The 25121-nt window shown below is 35.2% G+C and overlaps 1 protein-coding gene across 4 annotated transcripts in view; it reads left to right on the top strand.

Annotated features, from left to right (window-relative positions):
- The window catches only part of EcR (Ecdysone receptor), a 225986-nt gene that overhangs the window by 76908 nt on the left and 123957 nt on the right, over positions 1-25121 (top strand). For all 4 annotated transcript variants that reach the window (XM_076113632.1, XM_076113634.1, XM_076113631.1 and 1 more), the window contains one exon: positions 9375-9419. The gene's annotated coding sequence lies outside the window, so the exon portion shown is untranslated. The remainder of the gene's footprint in view (positions 1-9374; positions 9420-25121) is intronic.

The following is a 25121-nucleotide window of genomic DNA, read 5'->3' as shown; positions in this document are numbered from 1 at the left end:
CTCTACAAATCGCTCTTTTAGTTTTGATTGTTGTTTGTTGAGTGTACAAAACGCTGAAGCTATTCTCTATACCTATTACTTTGTAAATAAACACAGTGGCTAGTGCTGTAATCAGTGAGTATTATGAGCTATATCGCTTTGCATAGTAGGTATGTTGTTTCTATGTCCTTATTATACAACAGCCGAATGTAGGGGAACAAGGATCACGTGTAGTAAAACGTATTTTGTTATGATAATGTCTGGTCATCGAATTTGAATGAGGCCAAATTTGCTTACCCCTACTGATTTAGATCAAAGAAACGGTTCTGGATTCTCGTCTCATGTCCGTTTGAAGCGAGGAGTTAAAAATATGGGTGATATAACATTGACAATCTTAAAGTATAATGAGTTTCAGAAAAACGTCATAGCAGTTATAGAAAACTTCAGGCCCCCATCTCTCCGGTGTAGGATAAAAACGGTTATTACAACATCCTGTGTAACATATAGCGTGATAATAAACACATTATTCGATTTATTGCTATTCTTCCCACAATCCATACACCCACGCGAGCGTGATAATAAAATCTTATGAGCAAACAAGATTATTGCACGAAAACTACGGCGCCATAGCACCGTTCGGTGCAAACACACGCTTTGAAATAAAAACAAGACCGTCGCAGAATTTATAACCACGCAACAGCAAGCAACTGGCGTTCAAAGCACCCCTTGTACGTGCTCTCCTATAAACATAAACATGGAAAACGCACAAAAGCCTCTCGGGCGTCGCGTCGCTGTCAGATAAAGTTGTAGCGTTTCTTTTGCGAGACGCGGCCGGCTCGCGGCGGGTGCGACCGAGACGGAGCACGTACGCCGATCGTTAGCCCTGATCTTCAGCGCGCCACAAACACACAGCCCGACCGAGAGCGAAATTGCAGCGAGAATGCACCTAGCTGTGTTATTACCGCGGGCGGCCGGCTTGCGAAACGGCCTTCTTCCGCGCCCACCGCGACCCAAACACGACCGCAACCCGACGCCTCAGAGTCGCAAATCGTTCGTAGCATCGGTGAAACCGGTTATTTTCTCTGAACAAGCAATTGTGGACGTTGTCGTTGCGACATAAGTTCCGTTCGGCGCGCTGCAACGCAGGAACGCAGCGGGTCCCTGTATATTTAGCCCGCATTGCATGCGGTCGCCGTAGTGGGTGTATTAGGTCGCTCGCACGCACTGCTGAACTAGTCGGAGGGCTTCCTATTATCGATTTATGTTATTGTGTAGGACGTGGTGTCACGCCGCCGCCGCTCGCCTTAACTCGTTTTTCATGAAGTTTTTCTTCATTTTCCGCTGCGCCGCGCTCGGTTTCTCTTTCGCAGAAAGCTCAAACCGAGTGAAACTTGTTGGAAAATATGATTTCACTTGTGATATTGTTCCGATCACGTACGTCGCGGCGGCGTTCTCAACCTCGATGTTATTAAGTAATTGTTGTTGCTTTAATTATACAAGTTAATGTGGAACGTGATGCATAGTTCGTTATTAATCTTTTCAATAAAAACATCATCGAGTGTTCAGTGATTAAAAATAATGGTATTATTTCATTGGATTTAATTAAGTTATATGAACAAATAGTTAACAATATTTTGTTGTATAAGGTTAATTGAAAATGACATTCAATAATTAATTATTTATTGCTGTAGTTGGTAGATATCTATTAATACTGATACTAATTATAGAAACAGTATTTTATAGTCTATCAGCATGCGAATGTCATTTAAGTATAAATAAGAATAGAGTAATTTGAAACAATTAACAACGTGCATAATTTACTTGCACCTTAGTAAAGAGCCCTTTATTTTAGACCAGTCAGAAATTACCCTCGATCAATAACTTCAAGTGATATTAAAGTACCTACGTAATAATGTTTATAGTGCATAGGCTTCTAGCTCGAGGGCATAGGGCGAGGCGAAGGCCTGCGACGTGAGGGGGGGGGGGGTTACTGGTGGGTTGAGAGGGGGGTACACCCACACGATGACACCTCGTAGGTGACGATCTTGCCATTACGGATAGCCGCATAACCACCGATAGATGTGTGGCCGGGAACTTTATGGGCCCTAAAGCGTAGTACATTATGTACTACGAAGGTTCGAATACATAGTGCACGTTAGGATTTAGATGGTTGGAATCTAAACTAATAAGCGTGTTAGATTGTGATGTTCGTAATCTTATGTATTTTTGGTGAACATTATTTCTGATTGTTCTGAAACTTTAGCTTAGAAAACATTTATTAAACGCAACTAAGTAAATCTATTTTTATGTATCCTTTGTAGAAAATACTGCTGCTGGCTCTACGTTGTACGAAATGGCACTGGCTACAGTTAGCCAGTGCCATTTCGTACAACGTTAAACACCAGAAAAATTACTCATGCAATTTTAGCCCTTTATTATATTGCAGTATAATTAAACTGGTTCCAAACACCAACGTGAGGTTTCTATCATGTCTATATTGGCTATCTTTATTCTTGATCTATGAATAAATAAACATATATTGCATCGTAATTTAATTAAAAATATAACTTTATAAGAAAATAAATTGTTCAAACAAAGGAAATTAAGTCATCCGTTGTTATTTCCAGGCGCCCATCTATGAGTATTTCATCAACTTTATTACTAAATATTAATTCCCAGATGCCTATCTAAATAACTAGCCTACAACAACGTTCAATTTCTGTACCTAAATTGATAGTTAATTGACGTAATAAGGCTATGAAACTTGATTAAACTTCATCAAAGTTTCTCTATTAGATTAAAGACGATGGAATACGCAAACAATATTAAAGATTTTCTACTAAAATACTTATTACAATCAATTATACGCTGCAATGATTTCTACTATAGAAAAATATAAAATGTCACCTATTATTTCGTCCAGAAAATAACTAAAAATACGTCCACCGGATACAAATTAGACAACTATCATTTCTTTTGCAAAGGAAATAGGCGTATCATTCTCACAGACAGTGGACGACATTGTGCATTCATTCTAAACTCGGCTGCGTATCGTAATTTGTACGTTTAGAAATTTCTCCACATTACTAAGGCTGTAATCAAACCAGTCAGCAGAAAGTGTCAATCGTACGTAGCAATTTGCTCAAGTATCATTTACTATTTAAACGACGATCCGAGGCAGAGGCTATTCATAGAAGTTAATTGATAATATGCTTGAAACTACCATTTATGTTGCATTTGCTTCGCGAAGTACTTTACAATTTGTGATGATTAAATTGTAGTATTATGATGTTTCATATTGTTCGAAAATTGATCGCAGTCACGGAATTTATTCGCCAAGATTTCACAACTGCAAAATTTCATTAAACTTTTACCAATAATAAACCTCTAAATGGGAACAATGAACCAATAAATAAGGAAATTTTGAAACAATAACATAACATGAATTTGACTCATATAATGACCTAATAATAAAACCAATATTACAATTGAAATTCTAACTATTAAGGATAATTTAGGACAACAGACAAATACGGAATAATCACGTAAATGTACAGTAATTTTATTAAATGGCTAACCACAAGAATCATGCGAATTGTATGTATGTACTGTGAGTATAATTTGAATGTTTGTCGGTGTGCAATATAAAACCTGCATTGCATACGAGCATAACCCATTACTCCAAATGCAAGTTGAAAATCAAAGGCTCCCTACGTACATACAGCTAAAAACGTTTCAGTAAACACACTCGAACATGCGCAGTGAAATGCAATGCTAAATATAGGCCGGCGAACGCAACGGCTGACGGTTGTGCGTGGTCAGGACTCCAACCCTTCCTCCCACTTCTCTAACCCCCCCTTCAGTCTCATGGTCGGGAGCGCGCGCATCCAGGGTTGCTAGCTCCCAAGGGCGTCTGTTCCAAATTGAGTTAGCCACGCTTCACAGGCTGTTGAGGTAGGTTTAGACTAGACTAACAACCCTATTTATCTATTGCTCTCATTACGCTTTATATTTTTGCTACAATATTTACTTAGTTAACTGAATATTAGGCACGAATGTTTACAGAATCGTGAACTAGAAACGTGACCACTTATGCTTTTTATTTTAATAGATGTTTGTCTGTACAGTCATTTGTAAAGCTTTATAAAATATGTAAATCTTACTGAAGATTCTTTGCAATAAAATTGGCCCTTTTTCGATTAGTTTATAAAAAGTCAACCCTAATACCTAACTAAATATTGAATTAATGCACGAAGCTCAAACATGCTTCGGCGTTAACGGATGCATTTGCAAATGCAAAACGTATATTTGATCTGACACAGCCACGTCCAATTTCCACCCTCCCAAATAAATCTTACTGAAGCATTTCCAGATCAGTTGCCACTTGGCTGCTAGGTTCGCGCAAGCCCTGAGCTGTTACATAAAGGGGGGACTGGGGGAGACGTAATGAATACATAGGGGCGCGTGCTGTGCGTGTGCGTCGTTGCACTCGTGTACACACGCGTATGTAATACAAGGCGTGTTTGTGCACCGAGAGACGCGGCGACGTACCGAGCACGCTCGGAGCACGGAGTACGGTCACTCGGGCACAGCCCGCACAGCGCCCACCGTCCCGCAGTGACATAGGTCGGGATACGCCGACAAATAACTGCAAAAATAAAACACTGACAACTTAATGATACTTTATAATTGGAACGACAAACTCGTCCAAACGTTAGACAGGTTATTGCACATTAATTGCATGTGTAGCCTCGCAAGATACCTTTGTTCTTGAAGCTATAAAATTTTATTTTCGCGTAAATAAACTGTTTTAATGCTTATAGTGGTCGAGGCACTCGGTACCTGACGTGTAGGTACTGTGTGAGATTTATTGGATTACCAGTCCAGTGCTTTGTCTAAGGGAAGTCACCTTGTAAAATATTTCTGTTCGACCGACTCGACTTTCAGCATTCTCTTGAAATAATAGAAGCGGCTCCGTCATAATAACGATTACAGCGACGTCTAACTTTAATATAGAGCTGGTATAAAAGTGCCAAAACTTTATTTTAATAGAAAGACGTCTAGAATTTTTTCAAGTCGTAAAATAATTTTCGCAACGAAAATTTAAGGAGAGGCTGAGATTACAGGATCGTTGCCAACGCCGCATTTTATGGAAACTCGTTATCAAGAACTTGTTTAACTGGATAACTAAATACTGTTCTTAATTTGTGTACTTAGAGCCTGCGATTGGAAATTATAATATAGCAATATAACAGATTTAGTTACAAGCAACTTTTTAGACTACAATAACTTATAGTTGCTTACATAAAGAGGCCGCAACAAGCACACACGGGTACTTATGTGTGTGCGCGTGCGATCTCTTATTAGAATAACGTTGTGTAAACATCGTGGACGTTATGTATGTGTTAGTGTGTGAGCCATACATAATACATTTGCATGCGGCTGATGTAGACAGCTATATGGCAGTCGACGATACCGCTGAATACTCGATCAGTATGTCACTTTGATACTGCCAGCGTGAATACTTTGAGTGTTTATTATACTTTCTTAGTCGTTACGGATTATAACTGTTGAAATAATGATTTGAATGGAGAACTGTATTCTAAATTGACGTTATTTTTTACGTTATGCTTTCACTCCATCGCTCGCCATACAGTATTTTGTCGAGTCGGTGATTAAAAAATTCCGCAATGAATGCAAACCAAAACGTTAAATCGTTTACACAACTCCAGAAAGCGGTTGAATTTGTTTACAGCTGTAACAATTCAAACGTGTTGAAATTTCAAAGTTAGCACTTATTTTTAGTATCATTGGCACATATTGTTTCTTTGTGAGCTACACTGAGATTACATTTATTTCTTGAAATGTAAAGACAGACAAGTGTGGACATGATTTACGATGCACCCTTTACTTTAGCTTGGTTGTCTCTCTGTCCGTCAGCAAATAATTACCGATAAATGAATGCGGACGGCGTTGGCATGTTTTCAAGATGTGGTCAATGGCCGGGAAGAGAAGTTCAACCCTGGACGAAACGTAGGCGCGTGTCTAACTGAAGGATGAAATGACTAATGCAGATGTCAAACTGTACAAAAAAACTCCCGCACTCAGTTTTAATTTCGTTTTGAATTTTAAAAACACACAGTTTCATGCAACCAGACTTTAAGCAATTATTTATAATCTCTCCAATCCAAGATTTCTAGCAATAAACGTATTGTTGCGATCTCAACTTTACAGAAGAACGTCTTTCATTCAGAACCATAACATACATATAATATGAACAATGCACATATTAGTAATTGTACAAAAAGAAAATTGTTACAATCAGAAGGAATTGATCCCAGAAATGTATTTCATGTGGGTAGTAGAGCATGAATAAATTAAACTATTACACGGTTGATTGAAATAGCCGCTAGGCAATAACAGTCTATTTGTAGCTTTCCCTTAGATATACTACAATAATACAGCTGACTCTACATTTAGAGCAAATACGCGGAAATTGATTGATAAAATAATATAACTGTGATGTAAAATTATTGACTATTAATATTACCTATGAACAAGATAATTTATTGATATTAATTGCTTGTTGAACCAAACATTTTGATGCAGCCCTTTGATTGCGTTAAACTATAAATTAACCTTACAAATTCATAAGTTTGGTCCCTGTGAGGAAAAGACGCCATTTTATGTATGCATTAATGACTTTAATTTCTTTCTTCATACCAACTTTAGTTCATGTAATCGGGCACTATTGTTATATGAAAGAAGAGTTTTTCTTTAATATATTAAAAAAACAGCTATTTACTAAAAAGCCATACTAATTAAATCGTGGCAGACATAAACCATTTTACAAAAATCCCTGCGTTGAAACAATTGTGTGTACACTTCGTTAGAGGAAAGAGGTCAATTTTAAATGGTCAATATTGATTGTGTAATCGTTAGCTAGAGTCGTTTACCCCTCGGCCTTCGGATTGAAACTTCCTGCTCTATACAATAATTGTTTGTAGGGCTGCCGACTGATTGAAATAGAAAAGGTTATATTGCAGTGCGTTAACCTTTGATATACTGTCCATGTGTTTCACTAAATGTTTTATATTTTACATCGGCTCTATCATTAAGTCTTGGACTTAATAATAGAGTCCAAATACGTAGCTGTATAATGGTATTCTTTCTAAATATGTCAAATTTAACAGGACGTTAAGTTGTTCTTATTTTTAAATATACACTTACTTAAATATCTCTATCAAAATCATTATTGACAAGCGTATAGATTCGAAACCGAATTGAAATTGCTTTACTTAAAAAAAAACATTAAATTACTTGCTCAAAAAAAATGCAACCAAAGCAAACTTTACAACATTTTACAAACTTTACTATTTTGGTAGAGCACTAATGTTGTGCATATAGTCCACATGTAGAGGCAAAAGTATTGATAATAACAAGTTTGTAGAGCAAAGAATATAGAAGAACTGGCTTTTACCCGCGACGTCCTCCGCGTTGTGACTTAGGACAGAATTTTCATACAAACTTTCATCTTCTATTTTATCCCCTTGGGGGTAGAATTGATCGAAATCCTTTCTTAACGGATGCCTACGTTTTAGCATCTACCTGCTTGTCATATTTCATCCCGATCCGTCCAATGGATCGGGCTGGACGTTGATAAATCACTATATCAGTCAGCCAGTCAGTCACCTTTGAGTTATATACATATTATTATATATTTATATAGATAAAATAACTCTACCATAACTCCAACTCACTTTTGCACATAAATAAGTAACTTTCGCTAAGTTTAATATTCTGCTATGTTCGGTACTAAAGTTTTTGGATAATTAATTTCCATACTTTCGTCCTCAAAGAAAAATACTTTTACAAATAAATACATACATTATTATAATGTATGCTTACATTATTTATGAAGGAAATGACCGAAATACAACGTGGACTGCTAATTTTTGCGTGGCTTGCGGCCATTACAGTGCTTCATATGAATTCTTTTTTGATAAAACAACCACAGGGAAGTTATCTACACAAAAGTAAATAATTTCGTTCAATTATTATTCATCTACAATTTTGTACTTATTCTTTTGTTTTTGCCCGGAAACTTCTATTTATTGGTCCAAACTACACCTTAATAATACAATTTTAAAGGCCGTCTGTCTGCAACGTTTTTACGCTAAACCACTAGATCGATTTTGATGAAATTTGCCAAAAAGCCCAAACAACGGCCACTTTGTTTCTTAAAAATATACATAAAACCGGCAAACGCAAAAAAACAGTATAATATTTGATCTCGTAACCTACTAATCTAGATAACCTCTTTCATTCATCTTTACCTTACCTTCGATGATCAAGTACTTCGTAACCAAATAAGTTCCATCATTAATACAACGCAAGTACCGTTCTGTAAGTCAAGCACGTACAATATTTGGTACCTCTACAGTTATGTCGATATTTAAAAACGTACACGCGTATTGCTATTGGCGGCATAAATCACGAACATTGAGGCTAAATAGAAAAAAACCTTTATGTGTTCGGTCCCAATAACATATCGTCGATAGGATAGACTCTTTAATTATTAGACAGGGGCAACAATTAGTAACAATATAACAATCTACACTGGTATTATAGAAACACATATTGTTATTACTTTTTCTTGGAAAGGCCCATCCCAATTAAAACTGGCCATAAGTAGTATGAAAAATAGAGCACGTCACTATTTTTTATACTATGATAACGTCACGCGATTTGTAAAAACATTTGGATTTGATCGCGCCACAATTGATACTCGATTTTTGAGGTAGTCCATCTAGCACCATCGAATAGTACCTAGTCTTACTCACCTATATTTGATAGGTTCTCATCGTGGACTAGGTTAGGTACTAATCGTACGGGTGCTCTAGATGGCCTACCTCGAGTTTTTGACTGAACGACTGTCAACGTCGAAACCATGCATTTTCGAGAAAACCAAATTGTGAAAGCAACGTATTTGATATTTGTCGACACTTTTGGTACAAATTGACTGTTTGACCAAGATACCTTAGTCGCCCGCATCCACAAAAGAACTGGTTTGACTCTATGAAAGCCCTTAGGAAAAACGTGTACACATACATAATTTACAACATAAACGTTAATGTTTTTGAGTACTTGGTAATACGATGAAAGTTTTCTATCTTATCTGAATCTAAGTGCAACTAACGCCATCTATCTCACTCCCTTGACAATATTTGAAAATGTTAGTCCCAAGAATAAAAAAGAGATATGAATTTTTGGGTTTTCTTTGTCATTATTATTTGAAATATAATAATTCGTATGTTTTTTGTCGTGATAGCTATTAAGGTGAATGTTCACTGAACGTGATTTCGATAATAACCTTGAAATGTCATATATTACAGATTACAACGCCGCCCCGCTGTTCGCCTCGGAAAACGCCTCCAGTGGTAAGTTAGCATAAATACTTACATAATGAATTATTTCATAGTTTTATAAGAAGGTTACCGCATAATTTAATATAGAAAAATACAAAAAATCGCTAAGTATTTAAAAATATTTGACCCATTACCATAAATTCCGAATCAACTTAACCAATTCATAATTACTTTTACTTTTAATGATATAAATGCCTTAAAAAGCTTGTAATCGAACCACATAGTGTCCATACATAAACTCGTATTTCACACAACTACTGTAAAAGGCAAACGCCATTAAAAGTTCAATAAAAAAAGGTCATTCAACCCGTCGAACCTTCGAAACAGATTAAAAAGATTCTCGGTATAGTTACACGCAATAATTATTAATTATTTGTAATTAAGTTAATCAACAACAATTAATGTAACTGGCGGGCACATATTCATTATGTCACTTCTTGTCAATCACTTTATAATTGTTTACTGATTGCTTTTCCAATGAGAAGGCCGTAGGGAATGCAAAATCGGTCGCGAATTAAAAGCCCAAGCTTTAATTTGGTGGGCAAAAAAACGGTCTGAAACCGATTCCAGTATTAAATCTAGCCACCAAACCTAAAAAAAGGTTTTTCGTTTAAGCTTTCCCTAATTATCTGGGGGCACGGAAGTGCCCCCGCAAGTCGAGCAAAAAAAAAGCGGCACGGCCGTAACATCCTTTTCTCGAAGCAATTCGGGCTATTTTTGACACCCCTATAATTTCGTTGTGGATAAAACAAGAAGCTTGGATTTTCAGCAACTAATCAGTCATTGTATAAACACGGTATATTTAAAATTTCAGTTAATTTGAACCAGTAGTTTAAGAATGACAACTTGTTAAAATTTTTAATTCTGTCACTCACTGATTCACTGACTCACTGACTCACCGATCATCAAAAGTCTAAGGTACTTCTAACAGACTTAGAAGCTTCAAATTTAGAATACAAATAGGGTTTAGTGTTTTAATCATGGGAAAAATTTAATATTTTCTAATTTCGGTCCAGTTTTCTAAATACACCAACTGCAACAATAACTTTGTAATCCCATATAAATGTATAAGATTACAAGGTTACATTTGCAGTTAATGAATTATTATTTCTGTAGAAAATAAAATAAATAGGTGTAAATAGGTACCTACTATATGAGGCATAACCGGAGGGGGTATAAGGTTGGTAAGGGTGTTTAGCCCATGAAACCGAACAACATTCCCATAGGAAAATATGTTGAATTATAAAAAAAAAACGTCTTTCCATACAAATTGGACTTATGTTCGCTCTACAAAAAGAAGTGAGATGCCATCAAAAACATTCTGTAAAAACCTCAAGTCTCGCCGTAAAAAGTTGTGAGATCTCTATAATACCAAGTCGATTAATCTATTTAGTCTCTACTTAAAGGACCTTCTGTCTTAAGTTATTACGTATGTTATTATCATGCCAATTTAACAAAAAAATACGTTTAAAACAAATAGATCGACTTGGTCATCGCAAGAAAACACAAATTCGCCATTAACATTTCAGGAGCATTAACTAATCAAATCATGCGATGGCCGGGTCGGTCTATTTGTTTTAGAGGTATTTTTTAAATTGGCATTATAATAACATACGTAATAACTTAAGACAGAAGGTCCTTTAAGTAGAGACTAAATAGATTAATCGACTTGGTATTATAGAGATCTCACAACTTTTTACGGCGAGACTTGAGGTTTTTACAGAATGTTTTTGATGGCATAACGAAATTTTCAGTGGCCTAAACAGCTCGACTACCGACTTTTTTTTTACATTTACGGAAATTAAATGTCGTCCGAACACTGTGTTTTGCTTTCATATACATATTTTGAGTGCGCGTGTAATGTTATAATCTATTTATGTTATAATGAGCACCGCAATATGCCTTAATTATGGCGTATCATTTTCGGATCGAGGTGAAACAATTATACGTATGGAAACAGTTTATATATAATATTATTACAAATAAGTGTGCGTTTATTTAAGCAGATTGGGTTTACTTGTGTCCTGAGTCCTCTTGCGTAAATATAATAAGTAAATATGTTATGTATTAAACTCTGCACGCTGCAAACTGCAACTGGGTAAAATATAGGCAAGTATCCCTACCTAGCTCCAAACTAATTAAAAATATAATTTTATTAATCTGCGCACGTGTGATACTTGCCTTGACCTCTACGTCACTTAACATTTTCATGAGTAGCTTTGACCTCTCTAAGGTCGGCTTAGGTGTCAGTTGTACAATACCCTCCGTTCGTCCGTCATAGCTCGCTTATTCTACGTAGTGCTCACGACACCGGATATGTAATAAACATAATATACATAGTTTCACTACTCTTGACACCAAAGAGAAGCTTCATGATCAAAATTACTTCGCCCTTTAGCCAGACAACTGATATCTACGTAGCTCTTTATAGCATGTCAGCGAACATTAAGGCAGCTGACATAAGAAAGGTGTACCTCGCCTTTTCGTGTCAGTCTGCAATGATGGAGCCCGACAACCGTAATACAGAGGTATTCTCGATATTTTTCATTTATTTTGTCCGAATGACCGATATTTTTTATTCGCTCAGCTCCCCGAAGCGAGCGCTGGTATATTTTGCAATACTTTTTGTGTAACCGACATTATTATCGCCGTTTAAGAGCTCGGACAAAAACGATTCTAATATTGTTTGTAAACGAAAATTGTAGAATATTTTAAATTTTAACACTTGAAAAATTGCACGGCAATAAATAACTAAAATCTCGAAATTAATTAGGTAATTTATAAATCAGTTGGCATGTGGGCGGACACGTTTCGTAACTAGTAATGCGTCTGGGTTTTATTCAAATCGCATGAATGTGCCTATTCATTTTTACGTTTTTGTGGCTATATTGTTCGATGAAAACTACCGCCTTAGACGTGCAATTATACAAAATAGCTATTTCTACCTAATTATAGTGCGCAACTTAACAAAATTACTGTGAAGGTACAAATGTTATGAAAATCATTCTAGCGACATGGCACAACAAAGCTTTTGTTGTGACACATTTAATCTTCAATATCTTTTCAAATCAATGATAAAGTAATATCTGTTCTGACACAAAGATGAATTGATACAGACGTTAGAAGATTGTTTTCTCAGTGAATAAATTGCATTTCCCTGCACTGTATAAGCGGTACCCTTGATATTTCACTGTTGTAAATCAACATCCGCTGTCGAAGCATTTTCACGACTAAATTTATGTACGTGCGATGAATCTAACGAATCGTGAACACCCGGAGCTAAAGGCCTTAGGGAGAGCGCGCACTACGCGACAAATGGGATCGATTTAACTGCGAAACTCATGGAGGCCTAGTACAATCCGACAGAGTAAAGAAAATTTAATCATTATTATCATAATAATATTACGATAAAATCCACGACCAGTTGATAATCGAAACAAACAACTTTTGGTTGCATGAAATTCGCCGTCAATTAAGTCTTTGCCAAAGGATCTCCACAAGATTCTTAACATCCAAGACTTCAATCAATTTACCCAGACAGACTCTGCTAGAAAATAATAACAAAAAACTCAAGACCTTTCTTGCGTAATCTGCTTAAATAATCCCTTACAAACTTTATATTCATCTTTCCATAGCTTCAAAGTGTGAAGTCCCTTACTTCATTCCCGCCACAAGATTGTAGATTGAGCCACCTGTCCGTTCGTGTTTCAATTCAACTGATATAGATATCGAAACACGGTCATACATAGGCTCAGTTTGTAAGACATAAAGCAATAACTTGGAGTGTTGATACTGATAAATTGATAACGGTATCGACGTAGTTCCCTTGTAAATTGGAACCGATACAGGGGTATCAACTGACGTTTCAATAACAGGCTTACGAACTTTGTATAGTGTTGAGTTGCCTTCGACACGACGGCTTGACATTTGGACTCTTCAAGAAGTAGTATCTTAGAGGTCTTTTAGGCCATAATTATTATTATATTTGATTAAATTGCGTAATATACAACCGTAAATTGACCGCTAGTTCTGAAGAATAAAGTCTCAAATATGATGATATTCATATATTGTTCTGTTATATTGGTCCAATTCATATACATTTACATCACTTATTTTGCAGTTCACGAGTTTATCCAGTGATTCAAGCATATAATGTATTCAAGGCATTACTCCAAATAAAACAATAAAAAGTGTTACGCGATAAATTCGCAGGTAAAACAGTCGGCAATAAATTACGAAAACAACGTGCGAAAATAGTCAAGGGAAAAAATAAAACAAAACGAAAGAGGTTCGTTACTCTAAAACAATTTGTTTGGTAAATGTTACAATTTGTGGTACATTTTCTGTCACTTTTACTTTGTTGAATAAAACTTATAAGACTAACTGCGGTCGAACACGCAACGCTGTTATTTTAATTTTAATATTCAATTATATAGAGCGTTTCTTCTGTACCTATCCACTTAGAGCTGAGTGCTTTTTAGTTTTAGTTTTTTTACACCACACCTTTAGACTGTTAAGATGATCCTTAAATTGTAAACTTTATTGCTTCGTTGTTTTTTATAAAGACTAACCTTAACTCCCCAACCCACGCTTAGTCAGTTTGATCGAAAGCCTATCCCCTCTCTCATTCCAGTAAGAAACTCTTACCCTTGTATGACAGTAATAGGCTAAATTGATTTATTCATATCCTACTTACAGCTGCGTCGAGGTTATGATTATTCAATGGTTCTCAGTAACGGCTAATCGATTAGTTGGAACGTGTTGGAGCTGTCGATATCTCGACAAACAGAACTTTCATAACACGTTTGCTCAGAAGACAGTGGTACATGATAGTACGTGATAAGTAGACGTGATTGCGGCGATACTTCCAATACCCCGCAATAGGTTGTTAACCCAGTAAAATAACGCTATCGCGCGCCAACGCGGCCAGCCTACATACTTCCGCGCGACTTACGTGCGTTTCATGTGTGCACCCCAATCTGCTTGCTTTTCTAACATTTTTACTATTTATTTTTATATTGTTTTATATTAAATGGGGCATTTAGTACTATTGGAAGGAGATGCTTTAAATGTGATTAAAGGACTTCCTGAATATGTTGCCCAGAGTGAATGATCAGAAATCTCTGCCGGGATTTTAGGCTGTTAGGGACTTCAAGCTAAGAGCGATTATAAGATAATTATTATTAACAATGTGCATAAAAACACCGCAAAAAACTGACTCAGATTTCGATATTCATTATTCAAGCGAATGGATTCTTAAATATAGCAAAATAGCATTTACAAAACTATATGACGTAAGATTTCTGGATGACGAAAAGTTAGAAACTCCGGCTTTCGAGACCTGCATTGGACAGAACTTTTCCCAAACTACAATAAAAGATATCCAGTATGGGAAATGATTTATGACTTTTATACAACAGTATCTCCAAGTAAATAATGTAAGAAACATTTCATCATACAGCGACATATATATTTTTAAGTCATGGTTTATGAAAATCTCTCTGACGCCTAAAGCCTTTTCTGAAAGTCAAAATCAATGAAGCTCTCATCATAAATTCATTGGTTAAATTAGAATCTCATGTTATGTTTTTACCGCCAACCGATACATAATTCAATAAAATATTTGAATAACATAAATGCATTTATGGATTTTAATAGAGAAACTGTCGTACTTCCTTATATTTATTTCATTTGTGAAACACTTAGAGTGAACGCACAAAACCAATTTCGATTCCTTATACGAGAGTGTATTGAGGATTCAGACAATGTAAGCATGGAGATAACGATATTCTATATTTTCACTTGAACTGCTGAAACAGGGATATGTTTTAACGCAAGTCACGTTTGGGCTCCCTACATCGGTGCGTTATCGTGCAATATATTGCAGTGCGCTGCAACGCATTCCCGGTCTGGCGCAGGCATAGATCAGAGAGAAATGCGCGCCGGCAGCCGCGCCGCTGCGTCGCGCTCGCCGGAATGCATGCGCGCTCTTGACGCTTGCGCCCGCGCCGCCACTGCGCCGGGATGCAGGGCTGTATTTTGACACATTTTAGCATATTTTGAATAGCTTTTAAACTTCCATCCTATTAAAGTTCTACTGAACTGAACGGAACAGGATTAATAATCAAGATAATGCAATAAATTGAACAGTGGCATTAATCTCACCACCGTTCCTACAGATCTTTATTTTTTAAAGGCAGTTGTTAAGATTAAACATCAAATTAATAACAAGATTTCTATATAATCACCATCAAGGTATCGGCAGCTTATCATTTCGCACCACGATCGACAGCCCTACATTACCGGCGTAGAGAAATCAGCAACTGGTTTGCGCAGACGCAGCGGGTCTCATTAACAACGTGTTTAACGTTTCAAACACGATATGGCTGTTATTAAATGAAAGTGGACGATGTTACTACTGGAAAACCGCAAAGTTCACACTACAGCAGCGCGATACTTTACAGTCTCTTCAACGAGTAGCGAGAGTTTGACATTAAAATATACTGCAAAAATAGTTCCTTCCGTCCCCGTCAGAGGCGTTGATTCGATTTTCATACAAACTTTCTCGATAGCTAGCCGGTTGCTGATAGTCGATGGTGGTAAAGAATGTCAAGAATCGCGCTTTTGTACTTAGAATTAAAAGTACTTATAGTGAAATAAAGTAACATCATGATATGTAGAGTAATCTAATATCAAAATGATTACAACATAAAGTTATAAACTAGATATAAAATGAATTTATTAGGCTCCTTGATGATCTCAAATTACGAATTAATTATTTTATGGCTATTCATAGTCGGTTTTATACTCGCTAGTTAAAATCAATTATCATGTAATAACATCCCTGTTGTGTACCGAGTATCAAGTGAAATTAGAGTATAAATACGGGTAATCATGCTTGCTTGAGAATTAAGTAGAATTAAGTATATATGGCTCTTTGAATGTTCTTATTTTTAGAGGTAGTACAAAACACAGTGAACAACATTATTTTATGAAAATTTCTTACCTTTTTCTTGAAAAATATTGTACATAGAATAAATAGTACATATTATTACGCATGTTCTACGCGAAGGTGTGGGCAGAGATGTCTGAAATACTCCCGCAATATAATAAAATTGCTATGAAATATATTTTCTACTTACTTAAACTCTATATGATAAAATCTGTCCAAGATATTATCATACAACATAACACAACTTACATGCTATTTAGATTAGCTAGATAACAAACAGTTTGTCACGTTTATCTAAGGACCGGATGCCGACAGAATAAATATTAAAAAAGTTCGAATAAAAATTATGTAATACATTGTACCAGTTAATTTCAATTCAGTTACATTTATTGTTGTATAGATTTGACTTTGAAAGTTGATCCAGGTGTCCATAATATTGTACAGGATGCATTTGCGCATAAGACAGAAGCAAATATAAATATTCCAATGTAACCCATCGATGGACGTGGTTGAACGTAGGATAATCGATACATACGTATTTTAATCGATGCAACTCATACAGGAAAGTGCGTCATCAGATACAATCGGCGACAAAAGTTTTATTACAAAAGTTGGATTGCTTTTCTGAACAAAAATAAACATTCGTAGATTATATCTACTTTATATCGTTAAGATTGTTATAATGCAGTCAACGTTTATATAAAGAAGTTATTATGTTTAGAAATTGTATTTTTTCTTCCCTAAAGAGTTGCGCGAACGGCGGTCGCTAGGTTTCGTTCTTATTGTATTGAAAAACTGGCTTCGTAAAGAAATAAAAAGGCGAAGTGAATTTCAACGTGATGAAAATTCAAAGTTTGCCAACAGACGATGTTCTTAATTAACTCTTGACTTCATAAAGCCAAGATTTAATTTGCATACAAATTATGCACGTTTCTCGATAATATGATAATATCTACAAAATATTATTGATCATAAATTGTATTCATTCAGTTTCTGAGCTCAATGAGACTTTTTATCAAGTGCGATCCAGTGTTATCAACGTTATTTAATTCTGTCATATCAGATATGATAACAAAACTGTATTTACGTGTCAATGACCCCTTTATGTAACATCCTTTTCTGAACCATTTCGAATGACTATATTTTTTTGCGAAGGCCGTTGTGAGAGAATATTAAAAAAATGAATATAGTGTTTGTTTTACGGCATATGGACAAGTGTTAGATAAGGTATCTGATAGATAAAGCAAAAGTATGAAAAAACTATCAAAAATCATTACATAACCCACACGATTCTTGTTCAGAAATATAAACCGCTGCCTAATCTGTAACTTTTGACAGTTTCTACAAACGTTACCTAAAAAACACAAAAAAATTGGGCTTTATACGACTTAACTTAGAGAAAATATTTAGCAGTTTGCTCGTGACAGTACATACAAGTATAAGTAAACTCTCGTACAAAATCGTTTAGCGAACGTTACAAAGAAAATGCTAACCGTTTTGTACAGTCGCACAGTTTCCGGAATGTGAAACCGAATCTATTCCGTCCACTTCCTACTTTATTACAATGTAACAATTTTGGATTTATTCCTTTTATCAGATGGTTTCATTGTTTTACTAATAGTGTTGCTACAGTTAAACGTTTCAGCTACTGGCTTTATTGTTGAACATTTTTTTGATTAGATGAAGATGAGATTAAAACGGCGGTTTGTTTTTATAGCGTTTTTAAAAGGTGTAACGAATTTTTGAATTAGTTTTCGTTGATAGTAATAGATGCGTCTTAATTTATCTGCAAAGTGAAAAATGGTGTATAAGAAACTTTTTATGCAAGTTTGGTCTATGGTTTCTCTCTAATAAGAACAATCATATTGACTGTAGCTCAATTCTCTACTACTATCGACTACCGATTTTTTTAATTTGTTGCTTTTGAAATTCTCGAGTTTTGGATTTGAATTAATAGCTGTCTAGATACCGTGACTAAGACTTTGAATACCTTCCATACCAGTCTAATGCAAAATAGTTGAAACGAGTCTTTGCAATAAAACCACATAACAAACACACCACCATCGATGACAAATGAAGGTGCTCACAGTGTTAGTAGCCAGGTTCGATACCCCGACGCTATCGGGCTAACACATTAGCATGTTTCCCGCAAGCACTGAAGCATTTGTCACCGCGACTGGTTCACTTGTACTAACGCTTTTATTTATGTACCGTCGACTTACGATATGGTGCTATATGTTTGCTAAAACGTCTATTTATTTGAGCACTAAGTCTAGCGACACACCTGTAGCTCGATTCTCTACCACTATCGACTACCGAAAACCGGCTAGCTATCTAAATTTTGACATTTAGAATGTACTGCCAAAATATTTTCTACGACGCGACGCCCGTCAGAAGCGCTGATCAGATTCTCATACAAAATTTCTCGATGACAGGTCGGTTGTCGGTAGTCGATAGTAGTAGAGAATCGAGCTACTGATCAGCGCCTCTAGCGAGTGTCGTAGGAAATATTTTGGCAGTACATTCTAATTGTCAAACTCTCGATACTCGACAGTACAGATTATACAGAATTGCGCTACTGCACAACGTTCGGCGCCGAACGTGCCGTTTAACAGTGACGCTCCCTGTGTTATACACGAGTGCTTTATTATGATCTGCGTCGAGATCAACCTAGCGCCGAACTATCTATCGACTAAAGCTCGGCAGGTGTGTCGTTACACTAAGTTTTATGGGAGTGGAATGCTAGGTGAGAATCAAAATGGTTGACATTTATCAGTGGGTATAGTCACATATACTATCTTTATAAATGTTAACTTTATACTATAAGATTTTGAAACGGAAATATACTTTTTCTTTAGTTAGCGAATTCGCCACGTGGAAAATGTAAACTACTTTTTGAACGAGCTTATTTCTAATTGATGAACAAATTTGTCCTTTGTTATAAACAAAAATATAACAATTCCTAGGCTGTTGAGAAAAACAAATCATTCTGAATTACACAAGACAAATAAATTTGATTGTTGAAACCCAAACATTTGTCCTGATACTTTACTTATATTAAAATTTTAAAGTAATATTCAGATTTAATTAAAACATTCGTATAATTTTGCTCCAAATATTGAAATAGGTTTAGGTCCATTTAACAAACTTACTGGCCCAATATTTAGGCTTGGTAATAACAATTATTATTAAAAATACCTTTTTTTTGTTTACAGTTTGGTCCAGCAAACTGATTTAATTATATGCTAATTAATCAACTTAAAAGGTTTTTAATTAAGGAGCGACGGTGCGAAACAAAATAATTATTTTTAAGACATCTTAATTAATATAACAACAAAAAGGTTTGGGACGTTATTGTTATCAAAGGAGAATGATAAAAACAAAAAATAAAACTTACAAAAGTTGTAGCAATGTCACTCGTCACACTGTCAGAAACTAAAAACGAACGGGAAAATCTTTGATAGTAATATACATAAAATCAAGCCTTTTTTGCCAAAAAGGGTAGGCAAAGACTAAAAATAACGCCACTTCCTACGATCCTTACAATCTTCCCTTACCTCGTTGTGATATTTTTCATTAATTGCTAACTATATAGGCATTTACCTTGCAATTTAGGTACATACGTATCATAGCAGGTACTCTACATAATTTATATTCACTTGCAATAAATGAACGAACAAAACAATACTGTATTATTCCTCTTGAAGAGTATATGATCGGCTTACAATATGCGTTGTTGCCTTCAGTTCCAATATTTGTATGGTACTTTTCTGCAGTCTTCCAACGTGCTTCAAGTAAGTAGCTTTTTAAAAATAAATGTACCTGAGATATGTTTAGCGACTATCCAAACAAAAATATTTAGGGAAACAGGAATGGGGAGAAGAAAAGGGTAACAGTTGCGATTGACGGAATTAAAATAAATGTGGACCTAGGCTAGTATAGCCAAGCAAGAGACAAACATCACGAATTTATGTTTGTCTTGTTTTACTATAAACCAATTGACATACCTCGAACTAGAGCATTTTTTAAATTTGTGCTTGACACGTGCTTCTCTCATGCTCGGCTATTCTAGCGAAAGACCCCCTTTATGTTTTTATTTCTTCATTTTAACTTTGTTATGAATTACACATAATAACCATGAATAAATCTGTTCCCTTCTATCAAATCCATGTTGTATTAAGAGATCATCATAACTCTTGACTAACTTCATATAAAGAACAAAGAACTTTATTCATATTCTTCTTTGAGTCCCGTCGGAATTAACAGAGTTATAAAGCGCTTGAAAGGTATTAACGTTAAACGACTACTTCCTCAATAAATACTCAATACAAATATTTCAATTTCAATATGAATATTTAATGTATACGAGTAAAGCATTTATTGGAAACAGACGTTTCATTTGACTGACGAAAATGTAAATATTTTATTGAAGTACTTATATAAATTGAGACAAGTAATTGATTTACATATTTATTAAACTTTTTTTGCCTTATAACCGAATATAATATGGTTCGTGATCGTATATATTATTTTTACATTTTTATCAGGTTTTTTTATTTTTACCTTGCATGCCTAAAATTTGTTTAAAACATTTATTGAGGGCATGCAAAGTCCCCAACCCGCATTTGGCCAGCGCGGTGGACTCAAGGTCTAACCCCTCCCTCATTACGGGAGGAGACCCTTGCCCAGCAGTGGGACATTAATGGGGGAAAAAAAAAAATTATCAAACTAAATGATAGAGAACTTAATAGGCTTACAACGCTAGAACATAGCTATACATTTTGTTTTAAGATGCAAATCTGTGTCTGTTACTTACAAACTTACGAATAACAAATGATTATTCCCAAAACCATACACATTACAAACTCAAAACACAAAATAATCTAAGAATATAACTCCCAAACAAAGTCGATCGTTCACGATCACGATCTGTTTGAAACTCGAGCTTGTATTGAAATCTATACTTTCAAAGAAGCCTACTTTATACAGTTTAATGTCAAATATACACGTGTATTGCAAAATTTGAGACTTAAGATGTGATTAAATTGACATACTATCAATTAAGTTAGGCTGTGGTAACTTACTAACCAACATGGTGCTTTAGCAGGCCTGCTAACGATCATACTTAGTAAAAACGTAGTTCAGTTATTGAAGCGACATTCTCAGTTTTTGACAAAGTAAATTACACTAGCTAATGTCCGCTCGTCCGCTCCGCCCGTATTGCTTCTTTTCCTGAATTAAATAACTCCTGTTTAACTTTTTCAAAGTTATTCACATAATTATCAAGTGTCCTTCTCTGGCATCTTCTTTCACTTTATTTCTTAAAAGTTCAAAATACTGAAGGCTTAAATGTAATAACTGTAAGCTTATTTATTACATGTTCTGTACAGTTTAACAAATAAATTGTTTCATATAGTTTCCCATATTAGATCACCTAAAGTCAAATGATTTCGGCACGATATTCTCATTTGTACGTGTCTTATAGAATAATCGGTACTCTTAACCTTAATATACAGCACGGACCACGACAGGAGTAAGAACTAGTTATAAATAAATCTATAACGAACACGTGTAGTGTCATACATTGACAAATTTGTACACTGCCGCGACCTTTTATACAACGTGACAAGGCGATAATAATACGTTGATTTGGAGCCACGAAAACAGTGATTTAATCCTTTAAGCGTCGAACAAACAGCTAGTTTCACTTACATAAGTAAGTGGAAATTTGAAAGAATTTTCATATTCGTAACTTATTCATGTTTATAAATACACATCTTGATGGCCCAATACTGATGATCTACTTAATTGCATAGAGCATTGTGTTAATAATCAGCGCCTCTTGCGGGTGAAGTAAGAACTAATTGGTCAGTACATCTTAAGTTACAAAATCTCTGTCCTTTTGAGTACCGACTGTAGAAAATCGCGCTACAGTAGCGCAATGGGGATCGTTCATATTTTTTTAACATAGGTTTATATTTTATTTTTGGAAAATATAGAGTATTTTAAGAAACTAATTTCAATATTTTAATTATAGGAACAATAGTTATTTTTTTAAAAATATTCAAAATTTATTTCATATTTATTTTATGTGACGTCATCAGTGGCATAATGCCTTGTGCCATTGCCTTATAAGCAGAACTCCGAGAAAAGATTTTCTATCTGTCAAGTGTCGACTGTCATCATGATCTGTCATATTTCTGTTTATGTTTATAAACTGATCTACAACTTATTATAAACGTAATTATTATTGATATTTATAAACGTTTCAACAAAATGAGTGGTACTTTTGTTCAAGCAGACTCTCGAAACCTGCCTAATGAAAATACTGTTATGATCTTTGAATATATCTCGATTAGAAGTCACCTTAGTGTAGACGAAATAAACGAAGCAAAAATCCAAATGTTAAATTAATTGAAAGTAACAGAAAGGAATAAAACCACTTACATTATCAAAAGCTTTTTATTTTATTTTCCTTGTAAATTAGATAAGTGCTATACTCTCAATCTCAAGCTTGCTATAACCTTAGTTTGTAAAACTTCAGAATGTGGTTGTTTACTACTTGTATAAACACTTGGGGACCTAAAACTCTCATACCACGAGAGCTTCTATTGAATCTATAGAAACCTCTATTAATAGCTAGAACAACATCAGCTTCGCGACACCACTTCTTCCTTAAATCTTCTCACGCAGGTACAATATTTTTGTGCACTAAACGGTTCCTGCATTCCATATTTCACTTATCTATAAAAGTTGATGAGTAAACGAAATAAAATCCATAAACTATATGCAATACAACATTAAAACCGAAACGATATCAGATTATCAACTGTATAGGTTATATTTTTGTTTACGATTTTGACATAAACTTGACAATTAATATTTGGCAGAATTTTTTTTCGGAATTTGTTAGGCAAAGGCACAAACCAAAAAGTCCTGTAACGACGTCATTCGAAGGGCAAGCAAGGTCAAACATATTTTGGCAAAAATATCAATGTATTAATAATATTTTTTATTAAAAATTAATATATAATGTTTAGGAGCACTATTCCTCGAAATGGTTTTCGAATTACAGCATTTAAAAAAAGTGAACAATCCCCATTCTCTGCAATCGGTACTGCCAAAATAGTTCTTACGGAGCCCAGCAGAGGCACTAAACAGATTTTCGTATAATATTTCTCGATAGCTAGCCGGTTGTCGGTCGTCGATAGTAGTAGAAAATCGAGCTACAGTATAGCGCAGTATTCCAACCGTTCCTTCTTCGTGTTTGCGTCGCGTGTACATACATTTCAGCGCCTACGTCATACATGCTCACTGCTCAGTATTGCTTAAAGACATTGACATTGTTACAAAAATGAATAGCTACAACAATCGCGATTTTTTAGAACAAACACGTTTCTATTGAACGACAATTTCGTCGCAAATCTTAGTGTCTTTTATAAATAGTTGTCTTAATTTAATATTCAACGGTGTGGTTTACACCATGTTTGAACAAGTGCGAATTAATATTACTCTTTTATTGTAACAGTGTGATATATTCAGATTATTCTACATACAGTTGTTTGATAAAATATCTTAAAAGTGTTCTTTTTATATTCGTCGTCAACTCGACATTATATTGAAAACCAATTCTAGCATGTAATCATGTATTACGTACCTTTGAAAAATATACTTCAATACAAGACTGAGAGAATGTAAACAACACACTGCCTAGCAATGAGCCCAACTTAAGTCCGGTATACATAGTAAATAACTAGATGAAATTTTCCAATAAGCTTAGTTTAAGTGATTGTAAAGCTCGCTGTATTCGTAGCCTCGGTAAGGCATAAGTCGTTGTCAGCTGCTTGAATAAAGATACACGCTATGAGGTCGACGCCTTTGTAAGCTAATACCTACTTTGTTCCTCTTTCATATAATGAAGGGATAGATTGGGGACAACATGATACTAACACCTGAAGTCTCGTTCAATTTGTTTGAATACGATATTCTTGAAGAATATTGTACCTATATTTCGAGTGCTCGAGACTAAGGTATTACAAAGGTCTAGCTTTGCAGACTAAGCTGAAGTTTCAATTGAAATGGAGTTAAGATAATATAATGTATTTGATAATAAATAATACCAGAAAAATATTATGGACACTTTACTTAGCTATCGATATTCGTTGTGCGCAAAACTGATTGGCCCCTAGAGTATTTCTTGCGAACTAATTTTACAAGTAGGTACTTGCGCTCAATATGAAAGCACAGAATTATCGTAATCGCGCTACAGGGAACATACTTTTACATACAATTAAGTTATATGCCGAAACGATTTGAATGACTGCTAATACCTTATTCTGGTAAACGATGAAAACGAATTAATGTTTCCTCGAAAAGATAAATCAACCATAGGGCTTTGCTCTAAAACATGTATGCTTCACAAAGAGATAAGAACACATTTTTCTTTATATTTCCATTCGCAATTTTCGTCGCAAAACAAATTTATTCGGTATTCAGTAGAACACATCTCGGTACATTTATAAATAACCCGCATTATATTGGGAAATTGTTTTTCTTAAAACACTCAGTATTTGTCACGTTTTCATGACTAATGTAAAAATTCTTGTATATTTTCCCAAAAGCTTTTGCTGCGGAGGAACACTTATGCAAACTTATTGAGCATAGAAAAACAAATAGGACGTCCCTACTTTGTACCTTGTTTAGGAACAAATGTGCCTGCTTTATCTGTTGTTTACGATCTGATTTATGATAACCGAGAAACA

The sequence above is a fragment of the Anticarsia gemmatalis genome, chromosome 4 (assembly GCF_050436995.1).
Source record: "Anticarsia gemmatalis isolate Benzon Research Colony breed Stoneville strain chromosome 4, ilAntGemm2 primary, whole genome shotgun sequence".
Classification (NCBI taxonomy): Eukaryota; Metazoa; Arthropoda; class Insecta; order Lepidoptera; family Erebidae; genus Anticarsia; species Anticarsia gemmatalis.
The sequence above is the reverse complement of the archived record's forward strand: the minus strand, read 5'-3'. Positions and strand labels throughout refer to the sequence as shown.